The following is a 19733-nucleotide window of genomic DNA, read 5'->3' on the forward strand; positions in this document are numbered from 1 at the left end:
GCCGCCAGCCAGTGCGGACACTCTGCCCTGAGATGTGGGCCGCCACAGTGGCAGCAGATATCAACTGCTTCCTTACAGAAGCGCCTGCCGTGCCCGTATCCCAGGCAGCGAGTGCATTGCACTAGCGGCGACTGGTCCTCCACTGGTACCGCCTGCATGTCGACCCAGAGGCGAGATTTCTCCAGCGCTCTCCTCCAAACTACTGGAGACGCTGTCAAGACGATGTGATTTGTGTGCGGGTTTCGGGCACGACGCCTAAACTTTACCCCAACCCTAGCCTCTCCGTCGCTGAGGCCGCGAAAAACATCCCCATTTTGGTTCCTCAGGGCCTCCAAAATGTCCTCGTCCGTGTGGACGCTTAGGACTCCCCTCAGTACCAGCATGGGGTCCTTGTTTTTTACTTCCTCAACGACGAGGTGCTTTCCTGCTTTATTTATTTTCTCTTTAATTTTTTCCCGTTGCTCCACCGTTCTACACCCCATTATTATCTTTCTGTCTCTCCCCTTCCTAACCCTCTCTATTTCTATTCCCCCCCCCCTTTGCGTCGATTGCCCTGCGCACCTTGTCCATGACCTCGTCTCCGGTGTCCGAGGCCTCCTTCGAGGTAATGACGACGGAGTGCAGTGCTGCCCTCCCTGGGAGGCGCCCACTTGGGGGTCCTACCGCTACACTCGCGTACGTCATTTTTGAGACGCTCCCCGTCTGCGTTTCCACCACGCTCCTCAGCAGCTCCAGACTGCGTGCGTTCTCTTTTAAGAGGACGGAGTGCTCCTCCAGCTTCCCCAAGAGCTTATCGCTCATGTCCCTATCGACGCAGCCGGCGTTGGTCGGGGCAGGAGAAAGCTCTAGCCTTGCTGTTTCTGGCTGTGTATTTAGACCACCTAGTCCTCTTAGCTCTGCGTCCAAGGCCTTTATAATTGTGTATAGCTCATCAATCGCATTCGTTACATCCTCCCTGATGTCAATCCTCAGGTTCCGCGATTGACCGATTTTTGTTTTTGCCCTGGTAACGCTAGCTCTTGCTTGTTTTAATCGCGAGGCTTTTATCGTTGTGGAAGGGGAGGGCGGTCCCGGCTCACTTATAGCCACCGGGTGGCTGGACACGGGGGGCGTACGCGCCAGTGCCGTCCTAGGTTTGAGCGGCACTCGCGCGGGCGCACTGGAAGTGCCCGGAGTCAGTTGAGTGTCGCCTTTTGGCGATACAGTCCCTGTCCTAGTGGTTATCGTGGTCGTTTGCGCCCCAGATTGTTCAGGGGGGGAGCCAGTTACCGGACTGGGTCTCCCCTCCTCCCACTCCTTACTCTGGCCCAGGACTACCCGGTCAGTACCACTGTTTGATCTATCACCTGCGCTGCTGCGCTTTGTTGGTGGCGTTCTATGGCCGAACATTCTGAGGTACACGTCAGTTAATTAAAATAAAATTTGAATAATAATAATAAAAGTAATTTAAGTAAAACAATAAGTTGTCATAAATCGTTAAAATTCAAAAAAAAAAGGACGTCAAAGTAGTCTCTGATTATAATTAACTTACTGTAAATAGTTCAAAAGTTTTATATAAGTTATATAAGTTGTTGTAAATTTTTGACAGTAAGCAATGATCAGAAACCTTGTACAAATTAAAATTAAAGGTAAATTAAATTGACAATATACGTCAGTTCAGTTCTGATGTACGCTTTTTAAGGAATACAATAATGTATTCCCAGTTTGAATAAACACTAATATTAATATATTCCAAATTTATCCTAAATATTAATTAAGTCCGCTATATTTTACCGTGACGGCAAGCCACCAAACCGCGTGTCATTATCGTTCGTTATATTTCCACTTGTCGCACACACAATAATTCCACAAGCTAGCAATATTATATTCAATGTTAATTTAGTTCAAATACAAGTGCAATAAAAAGTGCAGGAAGCAAAAGAGAGAACAAGATGGTGCGGCGCGTGAGTAACTCAGTCGCTCGCTTGTAATATGTCAACAAACGATCACGCCACTGTGTCGTGCAGTTCTGATGATCGCTAGGTTGTTCAATTTTAATGGATAAATTTCTTTACGCACTAGGAGTATTAAGTTCTATCTACAGCCGGCCATTCCCTATCTCGCTCCCGACACGTACCACAAATGGATCTGGTCAATAAGTATCCACAGATTCGGTAGAATCTGGCGCCAAGTTCCGTTCAAAAATCCCGTTGTAAACGGAGCGCCAGACTACCGACTGTGTTTACTGTGAGCAGAACAGTTACTGTTGTTTGAGGTTGCGAAATTTTATTTAATTCTACGGTACTTCTGGTTCCTAAATTGTATATTATATCAATCACTCACAACTTTATTTTACTCATATTAACTAGTTATATCAATTACAACAATTAATCTACTTGAAATTATTAATTTTATCACCACAAACTATGGCTCGCTCAAAAATTTCGATCCTGACTTTTTTCGATGTAAAAAGTGACATGCCACAGACTATAAATATTCGAGAATGGTAATCTACGGCCGCCAGGGTGCGCTGGAATTATTCCTATTTGTAATGGATTTTATGACCTGGTAACTGAGACCTTTAAGTCATGTCTTATTTTAATTTATATTCATATTTTTATGAAAAATGATATTATGGAGTGAAATGAAATGTGATATTATGGAGTGAAATGAAATGAAGATGATTAATTTGAGACATTAATCAAATGGGATGAAATGAAATGAGATGAGATGATATGGAATGAAATATAATCTTAGTAAAATGGTGGTGGTCATTTACTAAGATCTCAGTGGACTTTTTGGAGGAAACCGAGAAGCTACGTACAGCGACTTTGTTTAATTTTCCCACATTTGTGCACTTTCACAGATATTAAACAGTTAATAAACCACTATTATTACACATTTAAACCCGAAGAAACACTAAATAGACAAATTAAAACAAATCACACAACTTCACACCTCACGTTCCCGCCAAAAAGTCATTATTCCTACATAAACTGTAGCTTCAAGGGGATAGTTTGCAGTTCTTATTGAACGGTTTATACATTAAATAACGTTAATGTTGTTACTGTTAGTATTTTAGTTTAAGTATTGCCGAAGCAAGTACTGTTGTTACTGTTGGAGAAACAATTTTGTTTTGTAATGTAATACCGAAATACTTTACGAGATGGCGTTACAAAAAATCCCTTCCCAAAACTATAAAACCGTTGTGATTGTCTACGAATAATAAATAATATAATAACTAATATTTATTCGTAGGTGATTGTTTAAGATGCTATGAATATTTCGGTTTTGATTTCATCAAAATAACTTGAACTTTACTATTGAATTCCGAAGAAAATTCTAGTTAAGGCTGAGTTAAGTTCAGCTTTTTATTTAAGCCTCTTACTGTAGTTTTTAAATTACATTTATGTGGATTGATGTTTCAAGGCTTTCAGATTTTAATTTTAAATTCTGAAATAATTAAGAACAGCGTCATCTACCCTTCACATTTGAAACAAAATTTAATTCGGTTTAAATTTGTAAAAGTTGATGTTGATTATTATTACATTGTAACGCAGCGTTCCGTTTCGCGGGGCAACAGCAGCCAAAGGGAATGTGACTCAGGTCCGTGCCGCGACGACCCACCCCGCGCTACCCGCGCCCGCGCATCTGTTGCATCATTCGTACCCCCAATTAGTGCGCGCCAGACTTTGAAGCGGAATACACGCGTCCCCGGTCGATACCGGAACTGACAACCAGAGAGTCTCATGCCAGTCGGGCACCTAACATTAAACTGGCAGCCCAAGCGCGGGCCCTTTAACTAGTATTTCGGAGTGAATCTACGTAATTACGACACGTACTCGTCGTCAGTCACGGCGTCAATCCGATTTTCAAGACGTTGAAGAAGAAATTGGTTCAACCGCGGGACCGACGCCAACATTTACCGCAAACAACATGGCGTCATTACAAGAAAGTCAAATGGCAGCATTCGAACGCCTACTCGACCGAGTTTTTGAGCATAAAACTCAACTCGAATCATCAGCAACACCGACGTCGGAGCCGACATCGCCGCCTTCCTCGACGCCCGCTCACCATTCTGGGAACTTCGCGTCATGCACGGCGCGGTTCAGCGGAGCGCCCGGCGACTCACTCGACGGTTTCCTTGACGCGGTCGAATCATACAAAGATTGTGCTGACGTAGGACACGCCATCGCGTTACGAGGACTCTCGATGTTACTAACCGGAAATGCAGCCGTGTGGTGGCAAGGCGTTAAAGCTAGCATCACTTCCTGGGACGACGCTTTATCATCGTTACGAAGCGCTTTCGGTGATTGCAGACCGCCCCATCGAGTCTACTTAGAGCTCTTCAAAATGTCGCAAGGACAAAGAGAGAAGACGGAGATCTTCGTTGCCAGAGCACGAGCCCTACTAGCTCGACTCCCACCTGGTGACCTTAGTGAGAAAGTTCAAATTGATATGCTTTACGGCCTTCTACACCGTCGTGTTCGTAAAAGATTAAGAAGAGACGAAATAACTTCATACGACACGTTATTAAAGAAAACGCGCCATATCGAGGACTCCATCTACGAGACCAGTCCGCCTGAATTTATTCATCATCCTCAGCGAGCGACGCCACGTTCATCGGGTAGTACCGTAGGCGAAGTTCCCACCGGTGCTTCGACTTCGCAGCATACATACGCGCGGATGACGCCGCGGAAAATATTCAACTCGGGCGCCGCTGGCGGCCCGCCACGCGACGACAGCGCTGCGCCGAGCACCGTTCGAGTCCCCGCGCCTCGCTACACGAACACTGATAATGTATCATCTACGTCGATTGTTAAAAGACTGTTCTGTGTTTATTGCAAAAAGTACGGACATATTCGTGATGAGTGTTTAAAATTAGCGTCAAAAACTAAATTCGACAACGAAAATACGCAAGCTGTATCCTCGTGTTACGGGTGTGGTACCAAAGGTGTTACTCGGTCTCAGTGTACAAAGTGTAACGCAAGTTATTACGCCGTCGACGCTGCAAGGACCCGATCAGTCACATCCGATTTACCTATTGGTAAAGTAAATACACAGCTGTCAAGTTCAGTGAACTCTATTCATCGCGACAGCTCGTTGCATACAGCTTGCACTTCAAACACCGTAAAGTCGTCCATTTATATTAATAATCGTAAACAATGTTTTGTTGATAATGAAAATAATTATTATCCTACCGATTTTAAGGCGATTCTTCCTCCGCGCTTTTTCGGTACTGATAACAAGGTTAGACTTCAAAATTAGATTCCGATAGAGGCACCCGTCACGTGCGGACGTGCCCATCGACCACTCGATCGCCCGGCCTTTGTTCGCCCGGCTTTTGTTAGCCCGGCCATTGTTCGCGCGGCCTGTGTTCGTGGTACATCTGCCGACCAAGTGTTTTTCCTGGAAGTTTTTATTTGTTTTGTTTCCTTTCGTTATTTCTGTGTTCGTGGTACATCTGCCGACAAACTGCTTTCCTGGAAGTGTTTAATTGTTTTGTTTCTTTTTTTTATTTCGGTTTTGTTGTGTTTTTTTCTTTGTCCTGTAGTAATCGCGCCGCATCGCCACCTGTGTTCAATAGAACCGCTCAGGTCCGAGAAGTTGGGGCCTCGCCGCAAGGCGAGTGTTGTCAAGACCCAGGGCCGCCCCACCTGGGCACTCAGCGATCATGGACGCTGTATTCGCGGAGTTCCTCCGACTTCGTCATCCACAGCTCGCCTCAGAGTTTCTGGCTTTCAAGGCCAATCACACTGCGAGCTCTCTCGAAGACTCCGCCGTGCTCGCTGCTCCTGCGTCGCCTGTACCTGCGTGCAAAGCTTCTACATCGAGCACCGCAGCCTCCGTCGTGCCTGCCGTTCCCGCGTCGCCTATACTGGCGAGTAAAACTGCTGCGTCGTTCGCCGTGGCCACCGTTCCAGCTGTGCGATCATCCGCGGCCTCCGTCGCGCCCTCCAAAACACCTGCTCGTAGGTCACCTGCGCCCGCCTCCTCGTCCTCCGACTCTGACTCGGAGATGGAGGTCGACCTCGCCCCCGCCTCAACGACGGATGGATTTACCCTGGTACAAAAGAGTAAGAAGCGTGCCGCGGAGTCTCGAGCTCCCGCGGCCGCTAAAATTAGCAAAGCCGCGAACGCGTCGCGCCCCCGCTCCCAGACTCCCGTTGCGCCTCCAGCCCGTGCCAGTCCGTCGCCGCGTCCGGTGGCACAAAATAAAACCCAGTCCCCTCCTCCGGTAATCCTTCAAGAGAAGGCAGCTTGGGATCGAGTTTCCCTGGCCCTTAAGGCCAAAAATATCAATTTCACGAATGCCCGTAACCTCGCGAACGGCATCCAAATAAAGGTGCATTCATCTGATGACCATAGGGCCCTCACCTCTTACCTCCGTAAGGAGCGTATAAGCTTCCACACTTATACGCTTCAGGAGGAGCGCGAACTCCGCGTTGTAATACGCGGAATCCCTAAAGAGTTAGATGTAGAGCTCGTAAAAGTCGACCTGTTAGAACAAGGCCTACCAGTGAATTCTGTGCACCGTATGCACACCGGTCGCGGTAGGGAGCCATATAATATGGTTCTAGTCGCTCTCCAGCCTACCCCCGAGGGTAAGAAAATCTTTAACACACAGACCGTCTGTAGGCTCTCTGGTATCGCTGTCGACGCCCCCCATAAAAAAGGCACTCCTAGCCAGTGCCATAACTGTCAATTGTATGGGCACTCTTCCCGTAAATACGTACGTCCTCCCCTCACTCCGCCGGTAATCAATGGCGTATATAAGTAGAATAAAGCCCCTATCCGTGACGATAGGATTTTTTAACGCTTACGGTCTCGCAAATCAACGTGATCAGGTTTCTGACTTTTTGCGTGACCATCAAATTGATATCTTTTTAGTGCAGGAGACCCTACTTAAGCCCGCGCGCCGTGACCCTAAAATCGCGAACTATAACATGGTCAGGAACGACAGGCTCTCTGCCCGTGGTGGTGGTACCGTCATTTACTATAGAAGAGCCCTGCATTGCGTCCCGCTCGATCCTCCCGCGCTCGCTAATATCGAAGCATCAGTGTGCCGAATCTCACTGACGGGACACGCGCCGATCGTTATCGCGTCCGTTTATCTTCCACCGGATAAGATCGTTCTAAGCAGTGATATCGAGGCGCTGCTCGGTATGGGGAGCTCTGTTATTCTGGCGGGCGACGTAAATTGTAAACACATCAGGTGGAACTCACACACCACAACCCCGAATGGCAGGCGGCTTGACGCGTTAGTCGATGATCTCGCCTTCGATATCGTCGCTCCGTTAACCCCGACTCGCTACCCGCTAAATATCGCGCATCGCCCGGATATACTCGACATAGCGTTATTAAAAAACGTAACTCTGCGCTTACACTCGATCGAAGTAGTTTCAGAGTTAGATTCAGACCACCGTCCCGTCGTTATGAAGCTCGGTCGCGCTCCCGATTCCGTTCCCGTCACGAGGACTGTGGTGGATTGGCACACGCTGGGCATCAGCCTGGCTGAATCTGATCCACCATCGCTCCCGTTCAACCCGGACTCTACCCCGTCTCCTCAGGATACCGCTGAAGCCATAGACATCTTAACATCACACATCACCTCGACATTAGATAGGTCATCGAAACAAGTTGTAGCGGAGGACTTCCTTCACCGCTTCAAATTGTCCGACGATATTAGGGAACTCCTTAGAGCTAAGAACGCCTCGATACGCGCCTACGACAGGTATCCTACCGCGGAAAATCGTATTCGAATGCGTGCCCTACAACGCGACGTAAAGTCTCGCATCGCCGAAGTCCGAGATGCCAGATGGTCTGATTTCTTAGAAGGACTCGCGCCCTCCCAAAGGTCTTACTACCGCTTAGCTCGTACTCTCAAATCGGATACGGTAGTAACTATGCCCCCCCTCGTAGGCCCCTCAGGCCGACTCGCGGCCTTTGATGATGACGAAAAAGCAGAGCTGCTGGCCGATACATTGCAAACCCAGTGCACGCCCAGCACTCAATCCGTGGACCCTGTTCATGTAGAATTAGTAGACAGTGAGGTAGAACGCAGAGCCTCCTTGCCACCCTCGGATGCGTTACCACCCGTCACCCCGATGGAAGTTAAAGACTTGATCAAAGACCTACGTCCTCGCAAGGCTCCCGGTTCCGACGGTATATCTAACCGCGTTATTAAACTTCTACCCGTCCAACTCATCGTGATGTTGGCATCTATTTTCAATGCCGCTATGGCGAACTGTATCTTTCCCGCGGTGTGGAAAGAAGCGGACGTTATCGGCATACATAAACCCGGTAAACCAAAAAATCATCCGACGAGCTACCGCCCGATTAGCCTCCTCATGTCTCTAGGCAAGCTGTATGAGCGTCTGCTCTACAAGCGCCTCAGAGATTTCGTCTCATCCAAGGGCATTCTCATCGATGAACAATTCGGATTCCGTACAAATCATTCATGCGTTCAACAGGTGCACCGCCTCACGGAGCACATTCTTGTGGGGCTTAATCGACCAAAACCGTTATACACGGGAGCTCTCTTCTTCGACGTCGCAAAAGCGTTCGACAAAGTCTGGCACAATGGTTTGATTTTCAAACTATTCAACATGGGCGTGCCGGATAGTCTCGTGCTCATCATACGGGACTTCTTGTCGAACCGCTCTTTTCGATATCGAGTCGAGGGAACCCGCTCCTCCCCACGACCTCTCACAGCTGGAGTCCCGCAAGGCTCTGTCCTCTCACCCCTCCTATTTAGCTTATTCGTCAACGATATTCCCCGGTCGCCGCCGACCCATTTAGCTTTATTCGCCGACGACACGACTGTTTACTATTCTAGTAGAAATAAGTCCCTAATCGCGAAGAAGCTTCAGAGCGTAGCCCTAGCCCTAGGACAGTGGTTCCGAAAATGGCGCATAGACATCAACCCAGCGAAAAGTACTGCGGTGCTATTTCAGAGGGGAAGCTCCACACGGATTTCCTCCCGGATTAGGAGGAGGAATCTCACACCCCCGATTACTCTCTTTAGACAACCCATACCCTGGGCCAGGAAGGTCAAGTACCTGGGCGTTACCCTGGATGCATCGATGACATTCCGCCCGCATATAAAATCAGTCCGTGACCGTGCCGCGTTTATTCTCGGTAGACTCTACCCCATGATATGTAAGCGGAGTAAAATGTCCCTTCGGAACAAGGTGACACTTTACAAAACTTGCATAAGGCCCGTCATGACTTACGCGAGTGTGGTGTTCGCTCACGCGGCCCGCACACACATAGACACCCTCCAATCCCTACAATCCCTCTTTTGCAGGTTAGCTGTCGGGGCTCCGTGGTTCGTGAGGAACGTTGACCTACACGACGACCTGGGCCTCGAATCAATTCGGAAATACATGAAGTCAGCGTCGGAACGATACTTCGATAAGGCTATGCGTCATGATAATCGCCTTATCGTTGCCGCCGCTGACTACTCCCCGAATCCTGATCATGCAGGAGCCAGTCACCGTCGACGCCCTAGACACGTCCTTACGGATCCATCAGATCCAATAACCTTTGCATTAGATGCCTTCAGCTCTAATACTAGGGGCAGGCTTAGGGACCCCGGTAACCGTACTCGTCGAACTCGACAAAGAGGTCGACGTGCAACCTAACCCATGCATCAGCCCGCTGAGTTTCTCGCCGGATCTTCTCAGCGGGTCGCGATTCCGATCCGGTAGTAGATTCATTCGCGAAACAATTGCTCTTGAGTTGTTAGGTCTCCTTCGGAGGCGCTCGGGCAGTTGTTAGCAAATCCCACCCCTCTTGGCTGAGCCTTTGCTCGCCCACCTGTCCTGGTGAAACTGGAAAGGCCTTCGGGCCACCAGTAAACCTTCAATCATAAAAAAAAAAAAAAAAACTTCAAAATTATTCTAGAAATTCATAATAATTTAATATTATAAATATAAAATTCATAATATAAACAATAATATTAGTTCTAGGAATAGGCCCCTGATGCGTTACTCGAGTGGTACCGAACCAAAACATAGTTATTCCGAGGTACCAAGTGGCCGCGATAGGGTGGGTGACCATGATGAACGAAAATAGGGTGACCATGGAAAACGTCGGACATTTTTCGACGATTAATTCTAATGTGAAAAGTGTTGCCCAGAGTAACTCTACTGAGCACCAGGTTAGGTTAAGACCAATTTTAAGTGTTCAAATTTTAGGTATACGAGGTAATGCTTTGTTGGATACGGGAGCTAAGAGTAGCGTTGCCGGTGCGTTGCTTTATGAATTGCTGTTAAAGCATAACCATCCGTGTGAGGAAACCAGGCGTCGGGTGAGGCTTGCAGACGGTTCCGCGCGCACCCGCCGAGTTTTGCTCACTACTCTAGAAGTAAGGATAAGTCCCGAAAGGTCAGTAACCCTTGAATTTACTGTTTTTCCAGATGCTCAAAATAATGAAACTTTGCTTGGCATGGATTTTTTGGTGGCGGCAGGTATTGTGCTTGACTTTGCTTCATCCACTTGGCATTTTTCGGGAAAACGGGTTACCTATCCAATTGAATATGAGTGCCCTAAGCCATGCATGTTTGCTTCTACTGCTGACTTCCTGCGTGATGATAAGGGTTCTATGCTTGGCTCCGATGAACGGCAGCAGCTATCACATTTATTGCAGCAGAATGGAGACATCTTTAGGGTGGGGGAGCCCCAACTCTTTACGCCGAGCACCACATTGATACCGGTGATCATCCGCCTATATCGGTACCGCCGTATAGGCTCACTCCTGTGCTTCAACAGCGAGGAGAGGTTCTCGCAATCGATTTGTTCGGGCCACTGCCAGAAGGAGAGCAGGGGGAGCGATGGGTACTCCTGGTAGAGGATGTAGCTACAAGATGGGTAGAACTCTACGCACTTGTTGATGCCACCGCCGTGGCTTGCTCCCGAGTCCTACTGGAAGAGTATTTCCTTCGTTATGGCTTGCTTATGCGTCTACGGGTGTAATACGTAAGTTCATGCCACGACGGGATGGCCCGTATCGCGTAGTAAAGATAGTTAGTCCTACAACGTACTTCATAGCAGACTTGTCAAACAATGTCATCGGCAAGTATCACACCGCGGATTTAACCCACTCTCCGTCAAATTCAAGTACGGATCCAATTATGCCAAAGAGGCAGAGAGGAAGGCCGCGTCTTCAGACTAACAGTCCCAAGTTGGACTCGGGACGCGTTCCCAACTTGGAGGGGGAGTATGTAACGCAGCGTTCCGTTTCGCGGGGCAACAGCAGCCAAAGACAATGTGACTCAGGTCCGTGCCGCGACGACCCACCCCGCGCTACCCGCGCCCGCGCATCTGTTGCATCATTCGCACCCCCAATTAGTGCGCGCCAGACTTTGAAGCGGAATACACGCGTCCCCGGTCGATACCGGAACTGACAACCCGAGAGTCTCATGCCAGACGGGCACCTAACATTAAAACACTAATTAATTGAGCGTTTCATTAGCTTTTAAGCTGAGTGACTATTTATAATTTATTTTTATTAAGTAATAAATGAGCAAAAAATAATACTTAACAAAAAGATATGAAATCCGAACAAAAACAGTTTCACTGTAAAAAATTGCGCCAAGTCCACGTTTATAAAACTCATCTCAATAACATTTGCACTTTACAAAAAAAAGAAGACTTCAATAGCTTTCATTCTCTACAAAAATATGTGAAATACAAAAAAATACCAAGAAACCGTCATAAAGATGAAAAAATAAATAAAAAATTGTTGAAAATTTAAAAATAAAAAAATTAAAATTTTATCGTACTTGGCGCGCGTCATTGAGTACCCCAAAATTTTTCGGAAGAATTTCAACCCGAGAAAAAAACCGTTTTGCTTTAATATACAGTGAAAGTTGAAAAAGTTACCCAGGTTGTCTTTTTCGCTCTTGTTAGCGTTTTATGAGAAATTGAGACAGAACTACGGTAATTTTCAACAGCTCTCACTATATACCTATGGGCTATTATATGCCAAATCGACCACTTTTGCGTTCGACCCCTTTAGATTCAGCTGAAACTTTATTATTCTTTTCTACCCTTTGAAAAACATCTTTGAGAATTTTTTCAAATGTTTTGAAGCCAACGTATACATACGTATCGACTCGTAAGTAGTTTGTATTTGTATAAGCGAACACGAGAGGGTGTTTAGTTCAAATCATAAAAGATGAGTGGGAAATGAAAAAAATTCAAATAACATACGTATGAGATGTCGATTTTACTTAACTTTTGTAAAACTTATTATGAAATAATAATTCATTAATTACATTTATGCATTTCATAGGTTGACCTACTTATAAATTTCTAAACATTGAAAGGATGTTCATTTATCCTGAAAAATTTGGGGTACTCAATGACGCGCGCCAAGTACGATAAAATTTTTATTTTTTTATTTTTAAATTTTCAACAATTTATTTTTTATTTTTTCATCTTTATGACGGTTTCTTGGTATTTTTTTGTATTTCACATATTTTTGTAGAGAATGAAAGCTATTGAAGTCTTCTTTTTTTTGTAAAGTGCAAATGTTATTGAGATGAGTTTTATAAACGTGGACTTGGCGCAATTTTTTACAGTGAAACTGTTTTTGTTCGGATATGCATATACCGCAGCTTTGTTAAACACACAATACACTTCTCCGCTAAGTAAATATTATTAATGTTTATTAAACTTCCAACAAGCGGTCGACAAGCGGCAGCAAGAAGTGGTCACTTGTCGGCACGCGGTCCTCCACACAATGTCTGCTCGTGACGACCGGCGGCTGCGCTACGTCGTCTGCTACGCGGTTACGACGTGCTCTACGCCGGTGTTATTGTGCTCGCTTGGCGTAGCACTGGTCGCGTCTTCGCCTTATCGACGAAAACAAAGATCACGCCACTTCTTGAGACGGGAGATAAACGTGTCGCTCGCTCGCACTCGTGGTAGCCGCCTGTTTTACTCACCGCCTATCTAGCGGCTTAAGTCCTTCGCTAAATTCGCTAGGATCCTCACTCACCACCTAATTATAATGTTTGCACTGTTTCAGATGTGTTTTTTACAGGGTTTTTGTACAATTTTTAACACTATTTTCGTCACTTTATTCGCATCGGCTACGGAGCGCAAACAGACAGCGTGTGGTCTCGACAACGGAACGGAGCGGAATCCATGATAGATGTTTTTATAATATTTCTTTTGCAACGTCGACCACGATTTGACTGATGCAGTGGCAGCCGCGGTTACTACCACTTATCAAATGGGACGAGCAATTTTTAGGGCACCTTTTCTAGCCCCCTCCCCGGCTGAGCGGGGGAAAGCAGTGCCTCCCTAAACAGGGCTGCTTTGTCATCGGTGCAGGTATCGGACAAAGTCTAGCTTACATCAGGATAGACCTCTCTACTGCTACCCCCCCCCCCCCCCCTTAAGGGTTATAAAATTAATGGAGGGTAATTACAAGTTCTGCGATGAAACAATATATTACAAATTTATACGTCACTTTTTGTGTAGAATACGGAGATTCGGAAGATAGGATCCTGGATTGATGTTATACCAATTCCCTCGCGTCAGTCAGTATAGTACTCAGATCTTGAGACAATTCCGGGACGTTACGTACCACGGAGCGTATTCCAACATATAAAGTCACGAATTACGGGACTATTAGAACCCTATAAAGCATGAATTATACAAAAGAAGTTCATGACACATTACAGAACAAACATATTATCTATAATCAAACACTTACCGATAAATTACATCGGGCACAATTTAAAGACTTGAATGTGTTGTTTCGTTTTTGGCTGTGGAAAACTGTTTTCTAGTCTGACTCACTTAAATTCGATCTCACTTTCTCATGCCACCGAACTTTTCTAATACACACGTTTTTGAGATAACCAGTCGATATGCATCGATTTTCAATAACTTGATCATAGAAATGCACGGTCGATCTTATCTCACCTATTTGCAACTTCTACTTCGTTTATAATTCTCGGATCGCACGAAATCACTAGATCGATTGTATAGACTAAATGATGCTGATACAAAGATGCATTGTTGCTAAACTTTATTAGTTCGCGGTCATACAGACAAGGAAATCAATTGATAAACATGTTATTAAACTATTTTACTGCGTGCAGGGTAGTAGATACTTACATACATTGTCATTCTTACAATAAGCATTAAAAAAAAACGTATTTTCGTTTTTGGAGACTCGCCCCAGAGAGTTCTCCACTTCAGACACAAGTTTTGATCGTCTCTTCTGCACCACGCTCCGAGAGAGACTCTGATGGCCGATATATCGCGCATCCCCCGTGCTGTCATCCGCATAGCAATGCATGCAATCAATAGACAGCATGTCATTGATATACAGGATGAAAAGCGTGGGGGAGAGCACCGAACCTTGTGGAACGCCAGCGTTAATGGTCATGGTATCAGAGCAATCGCCGTCTACAACGACCGTGATGCTCCGTCCATCCAAAAAGCTAGCGATCCACTTGCAGAGACCCTCGGGGATTCCGTAAGATGGTAGCTTCGACAGAAGTGCCCTATGCCAGACCCTGTCGAAGGCCTTCGCGATATCAAGGCTCACAGCAAGAGCCTCGCCCTTGCTCTCCAAGGCTTCAGCCCACCTGTGAGTAAGGTATACGAGAAGATCGCCAGCTGAGCGACCATGACGGAAACCGTACTGTCGGTCACTGATCAGCTGGCGATCTTCAAGATACTTCAGGAGTTGTATATTAATTATTCGCTCCATCACCTTGGAAAGCAAGGAAGTTATCGCGATAGGCCTATAGCTCGATGGGTCCGACCGGTCACCCTTCTTGGGGATAGGGTGGACGTGGGCGGTCTTCCATGAAGACGGAACCCTGTTAGCGCAATAAGAGAGGCGATACAGACGCGTTAGCGCAGGCGTCAGCTCAGGGGCGCACGTTTTCAGAACCACTGCGGGGATGCCGTCTGGCCCACTCGACTTATGGACGTCCAGGAGTTGGAGTTCCCGCCTGACTGCACACTGTGTAAAGCAGATCTCCGGCAGGGAACTATCACACCGGGGGATGTTCGGTGGTGTGGCACCCCCGTCGTCCACGGTCGAGTTCGAGGCGAAGAGTTTGACCAGAAGGTCAGCCTTCTCTTTCGCACTATGGGCCAGACTGTCATCGGACTTTCGCAGTGGTGGGAGACTAGACCTGCAAAAGTTTCCTTCTGCGGCTTTGGCGAGCGACCAAAAAGCACGGCTCCCAGAGGGATAGCTCTTTAGCCGCTCGCCAACTCTAGCAACGTGCTCCGACTTCGCCTTGGCAATAACCTTCTTGTAGGACCTGGAAGCGGCGTTATATTTCCGCCTTTCCTCTGAGATGTTAGGGTCCTGACGTCTCCTGGCATTATCCCATGCCACGTATGCGGACCGCTTGAGGTGTGCAGCATCCCTGCTGGCATTGTTATACCAGGGTCTGCTGCGACCCCCAACGGGCACTTCAGAGGAGGGAATAAACAATTCCATCCCCTGGAGCACCACGTCTTTAAGACGGTCCGCACAGACGTCAGGATCAGCAGAGGAAAAGCAGAACCGCCCCCATGGGTAGGATGCGTAAAATTCACGCAATCCATCCCAATCTGCTGACAAATACTGCCAAACTCTTCGATACCTGGTCGTCGTTCCACGACTAGGACGAGAGAGTGGTGTGGCAGCACGGATAAGGCAGTGATCAGACGATCCAAGCGGAGCGTCGACCACTACACTGTATCCGGCTGGATCGGTAGTCAGCAGAAGGTCCAACAGAGAAGGCTCGTGCCCCTCAATATCTGGGACACGGGTGGGCTGTGTCACCAGCTGGGAGAGGCCGTAGGCCAGGGCGAAATCGTAGGCAGCCCGACCCGGGAGGTCAGTGGTTCTGGACCCCAGCCACTCTTGGTGGTGAGCGTTAAAGTCTCCAAGAACCACCACCTCCGCAGATGGGTACTGCTCAAGCACGCGGTTAGTCCCCTCTTGCACATGCTCTATCAGAGCTGAACCTGCATCACTGCTCTGGGACCTGTACAGGCACGCGTAGACTCGGGTAAAACCCCCATGGTCTACGCGCAGCCACAAGAGGGACAGGTCCCGTTAAAATATATAATATGATATATATATAATATATGATATGATATATAATATAATAAGATACTTACATACGTTGTCATTCTTACAATAAGCATTAAAAAAAACGTATTTTCGTTTTGTGCTGATTTTCTTTCATTGTTACCTCTTTTTGTCAATTCATAAAGTCATTCAGTGTAGTCGAATTCTTGCGATAACTTGAATGTTGCGTTTGCTTATTTGATGTGCAATTTAGGGAACTTCAAACCAATATTCTTCTAGACTACGTCTACAAGTCATAAATGTGTCTCTCATATTTTTGATTGAAGACTGAACAACTAAGAAAGTACGCTTATCGTTAATTCATCAATCATGAATAACATGAATTTACGAGGCTTACTGATGTTTGGAATTTTATCCATCATCAGAATTTAGACAGTTTCACATTTTTATCGGCTTCGACGTTGTTTCGTTTTTGGCTGTGGAAAACTGTTTTCTAATCTGACTCACTTAAATTCGATCTCACTTTCTGATGCCACCGAACTTTTCTAATACACACGTTTTTGAGATAACCAGTCGATATGCATCGATTTTCAATAACTTGATCATAGAAATGCACGGTCGATCTTATCTCACCTATTTGCAACTTCTACTTCGTTTATAATTCTCGGATCGCACGAAATCACTAGATCGATTGTATAAACCAAATGATGCTGATACAAAGATGTATTGTTGCTAAACTTTATTAGTTCGCGGTCATAGAGACAAGGAAATCAATTGATAAACATGTTATTAAACTATTTTACTGCGTGCAGGGTAGTAGATACTTACATACGTTGTCATTCTTACAATAAGCATTAAAAAAAACGTATTTTCGTTTTGTGCTGATTTTCTTTCATTGTTACCTCTTTTTGTCAATTCATAAAGTCATTCAGTGTAGTCGAATTCTTGCAATAACTTGAATGTTGCGTTTGCTTATTTGATGTGCAATTTAGGGAACTTCAAACCAATATTCTTCTAGACTACGTCTACAAGTCATAAATGTGTCTCACATATTTTTGATTGAAGACTGAACAACTAAGAAAGTACGCTTATCGTTAATTCATCAATCATGAATAACATGAATTTACGAGGCTTACTGATGTTTGGAATTTTATCCATCATCAGAATTTAGACAGTTTTACATTTTTTCTAATGCGCAATTTTGTTTATTATCGGCTTCGACGTTGTTTCGTTTTTGGCTGTGGAAAACTGTTTCCTAGTCTGACTCACTTAAATTCGATCTCACTTTCTCATGCCACCGAACTTTTCTAATACACACGTTTTTGAGATAACCAGTCGATATGCATCGATTTTCAATAACTTGATCATAGAAATGCACGGGCGATCTTATCTCACCTGTTTGCAACTTCTACTTCGTTTATAATTCTCGGATCGCACGAAATCACTAGATCGATTGTATAAACCAAATTATGCTGTTACAAAGATGTATTGTTGCTAAACTTTATTAGTTCGCGGTCATAGAGACAAGGAAATCAATTGATAAACATGTTATTAAACTATTCTACTGCGTGCAGGGTAGTAGATACTTACATACGTTGTCATTCTTACAATAAGCATTAAAAAAAACGTATTTTCGTTTTGTGCTGATTTTCTTTCATTGTTACCTCTTTTTGTCAATTCATAAAGTCATTCAGTGTAGTCAAATTCTTGCAATAGCTTTAATGTTACGTTTGCTAATTTGATGTGCAATTTAGGGAACTTCAAACCAATATTCTTCTAGACTACGCCTACAAGTCATAAATGTGTCTCTCATATTTTTGATTGAAGACTGAACAACTAAGAAAGTACGCTTATCGTTAATTCATCAATCACGAATAACATGAATTTACGAGGCTTACTGATGTTTGGAATTTTATCCATCATCAGAATTTAGACAGTTTCACATTTTTTCTAATGCGCAATTTTGTTTATTATCGGCTTCGACGTTGTTTCGTTTTTGGCTGTGGAAAACTGTTTCCTAGTCTGACTCACTTAAATTCGATCTCACTTTCTGATGCCACCGAACTTTTCTAATACACACGTTTTTGAGATAACCAGTCGATATGCATCGATTTTCAATAACTTGATCATAGAAATGCACGGTCGATCTTATCTCACCTATTTGCAACTTCTACTTCGTTTATAATTCTCTGATCGCACGAAATCACTGGACCGATTGTATAAACCAAATGATGCTGATACAAAGATGTATTGTTGCTAAACTTTATTAGTTCGCGGTCAAAGAGACAAGAAAATCAATTGATAAACATGTTATTAAACTATTCTACTGCGTGCAGGGTAGTAGATACTTACATACGTTGTCATTCTTACAATAAGCATTAAAAAAAACGTATTTTCGTTTTGTGCTGATTTTCTTTCATTGTTACCTCTTTTTGTCAATTCATAAAGTCATTCAGTGTAGTCAAATTCTTGCAATAGCTTTAATGTTACGTTTGATAATTTGATGTGCAATTTAGGGAACTTCAAACCAATATTCTTCTAGACTACGTCTACAAGTCATAAATGTGTCTCTCATATTTTTGATTGAAGACTGAACAACTAAAAAAGTACGCTTATCGTTAATTCATCAATCATGAATAATATGAATTTACGAGGCTTACTGATGTTTGGAATTTTATCCATCATTAGAATTTAGACAGTTTCACATTTTTTCTAATGCGCAATTTTGTTTATTATCGGCTTCGACGTTGTTTCGTTTTTGGCTGTGGAAAACTGTTTCCTAGTCTGACTCACTTAAATTCGATCTCACTTTCTGATGCCACCGAACTTTTCTAATACACACGTTTTTGAGATAACCAGTCGATATGCATCGATTTTCAATAACTTGATCATAGAAATGCACGGTCGATCTTATCTCACCTATTTGCAACTTCTACTTCGTTTATAATTCTCGGATCGCACGAAATCACTAGATCGATTGTATAGACTAAATGATGCTGATACAAAGATGCATTGTTGCTAAACTTTATTAGTTCGCGGTCATAGAGACAAGGAAATCAATTGATAAACATGTTATTAAACTATTTTACTGCGTACAGGGTAGTAGATACTTACATACATTGTCATTCTTACAATAAGCATTAAAAAAAAACGTATTTTCGTTTTGTGCTGATTTTCTTTCATTGTTACCTCTTTTTGTCAATTCATAAAGTCATTCAGTGTAGTCAAATTCTTGCAATAGCTTTAATGTTGCGTTTGCTAATTTGATGTGCAATTTAGGGAACTTCAAACCAATATTCTTCTAGACTACGTCTACAAGTCATAAATGTGTCTCTCATATTTTTGATTGAAGACTGAACAACTAAGAAAGTACGCTTATCGTTAATTCATCAATCATGAATAACATGAATTTACGAGGCTTACTGATGTTTGGAATTTTATCCATCATCAGAATTTAGATAGTTTCACATTTTTTCTAATGCGCAATTTTGTTTATTATCGGCTTCGACGTTGTTTCGTTTTTGGCTGTGGAAAACTGTTTCCTAGTCTGACTCACTTAAATTCGATCTCACTTTCTGATGCCACCGAACTTTTCTAATACACACGTTTTTGAGATAACCAGTCGATATGCATCGATTTTCAATAACTTGATCATAGAAATGCACGGGCGATCTTATCTCACCTGTTT

Source organism: Bombyx mori, chromosome W, assembly GCF_030269925.1.
Source record: "Bombyx mori chromosome W, ASM3026992v2".
Taxonomy (NCBI): Eukaryota; Metazoa; Arthropoda; class Insecta; order Lepidoptera; family Bombycidae; genus Bombyx; species Bombyx mori.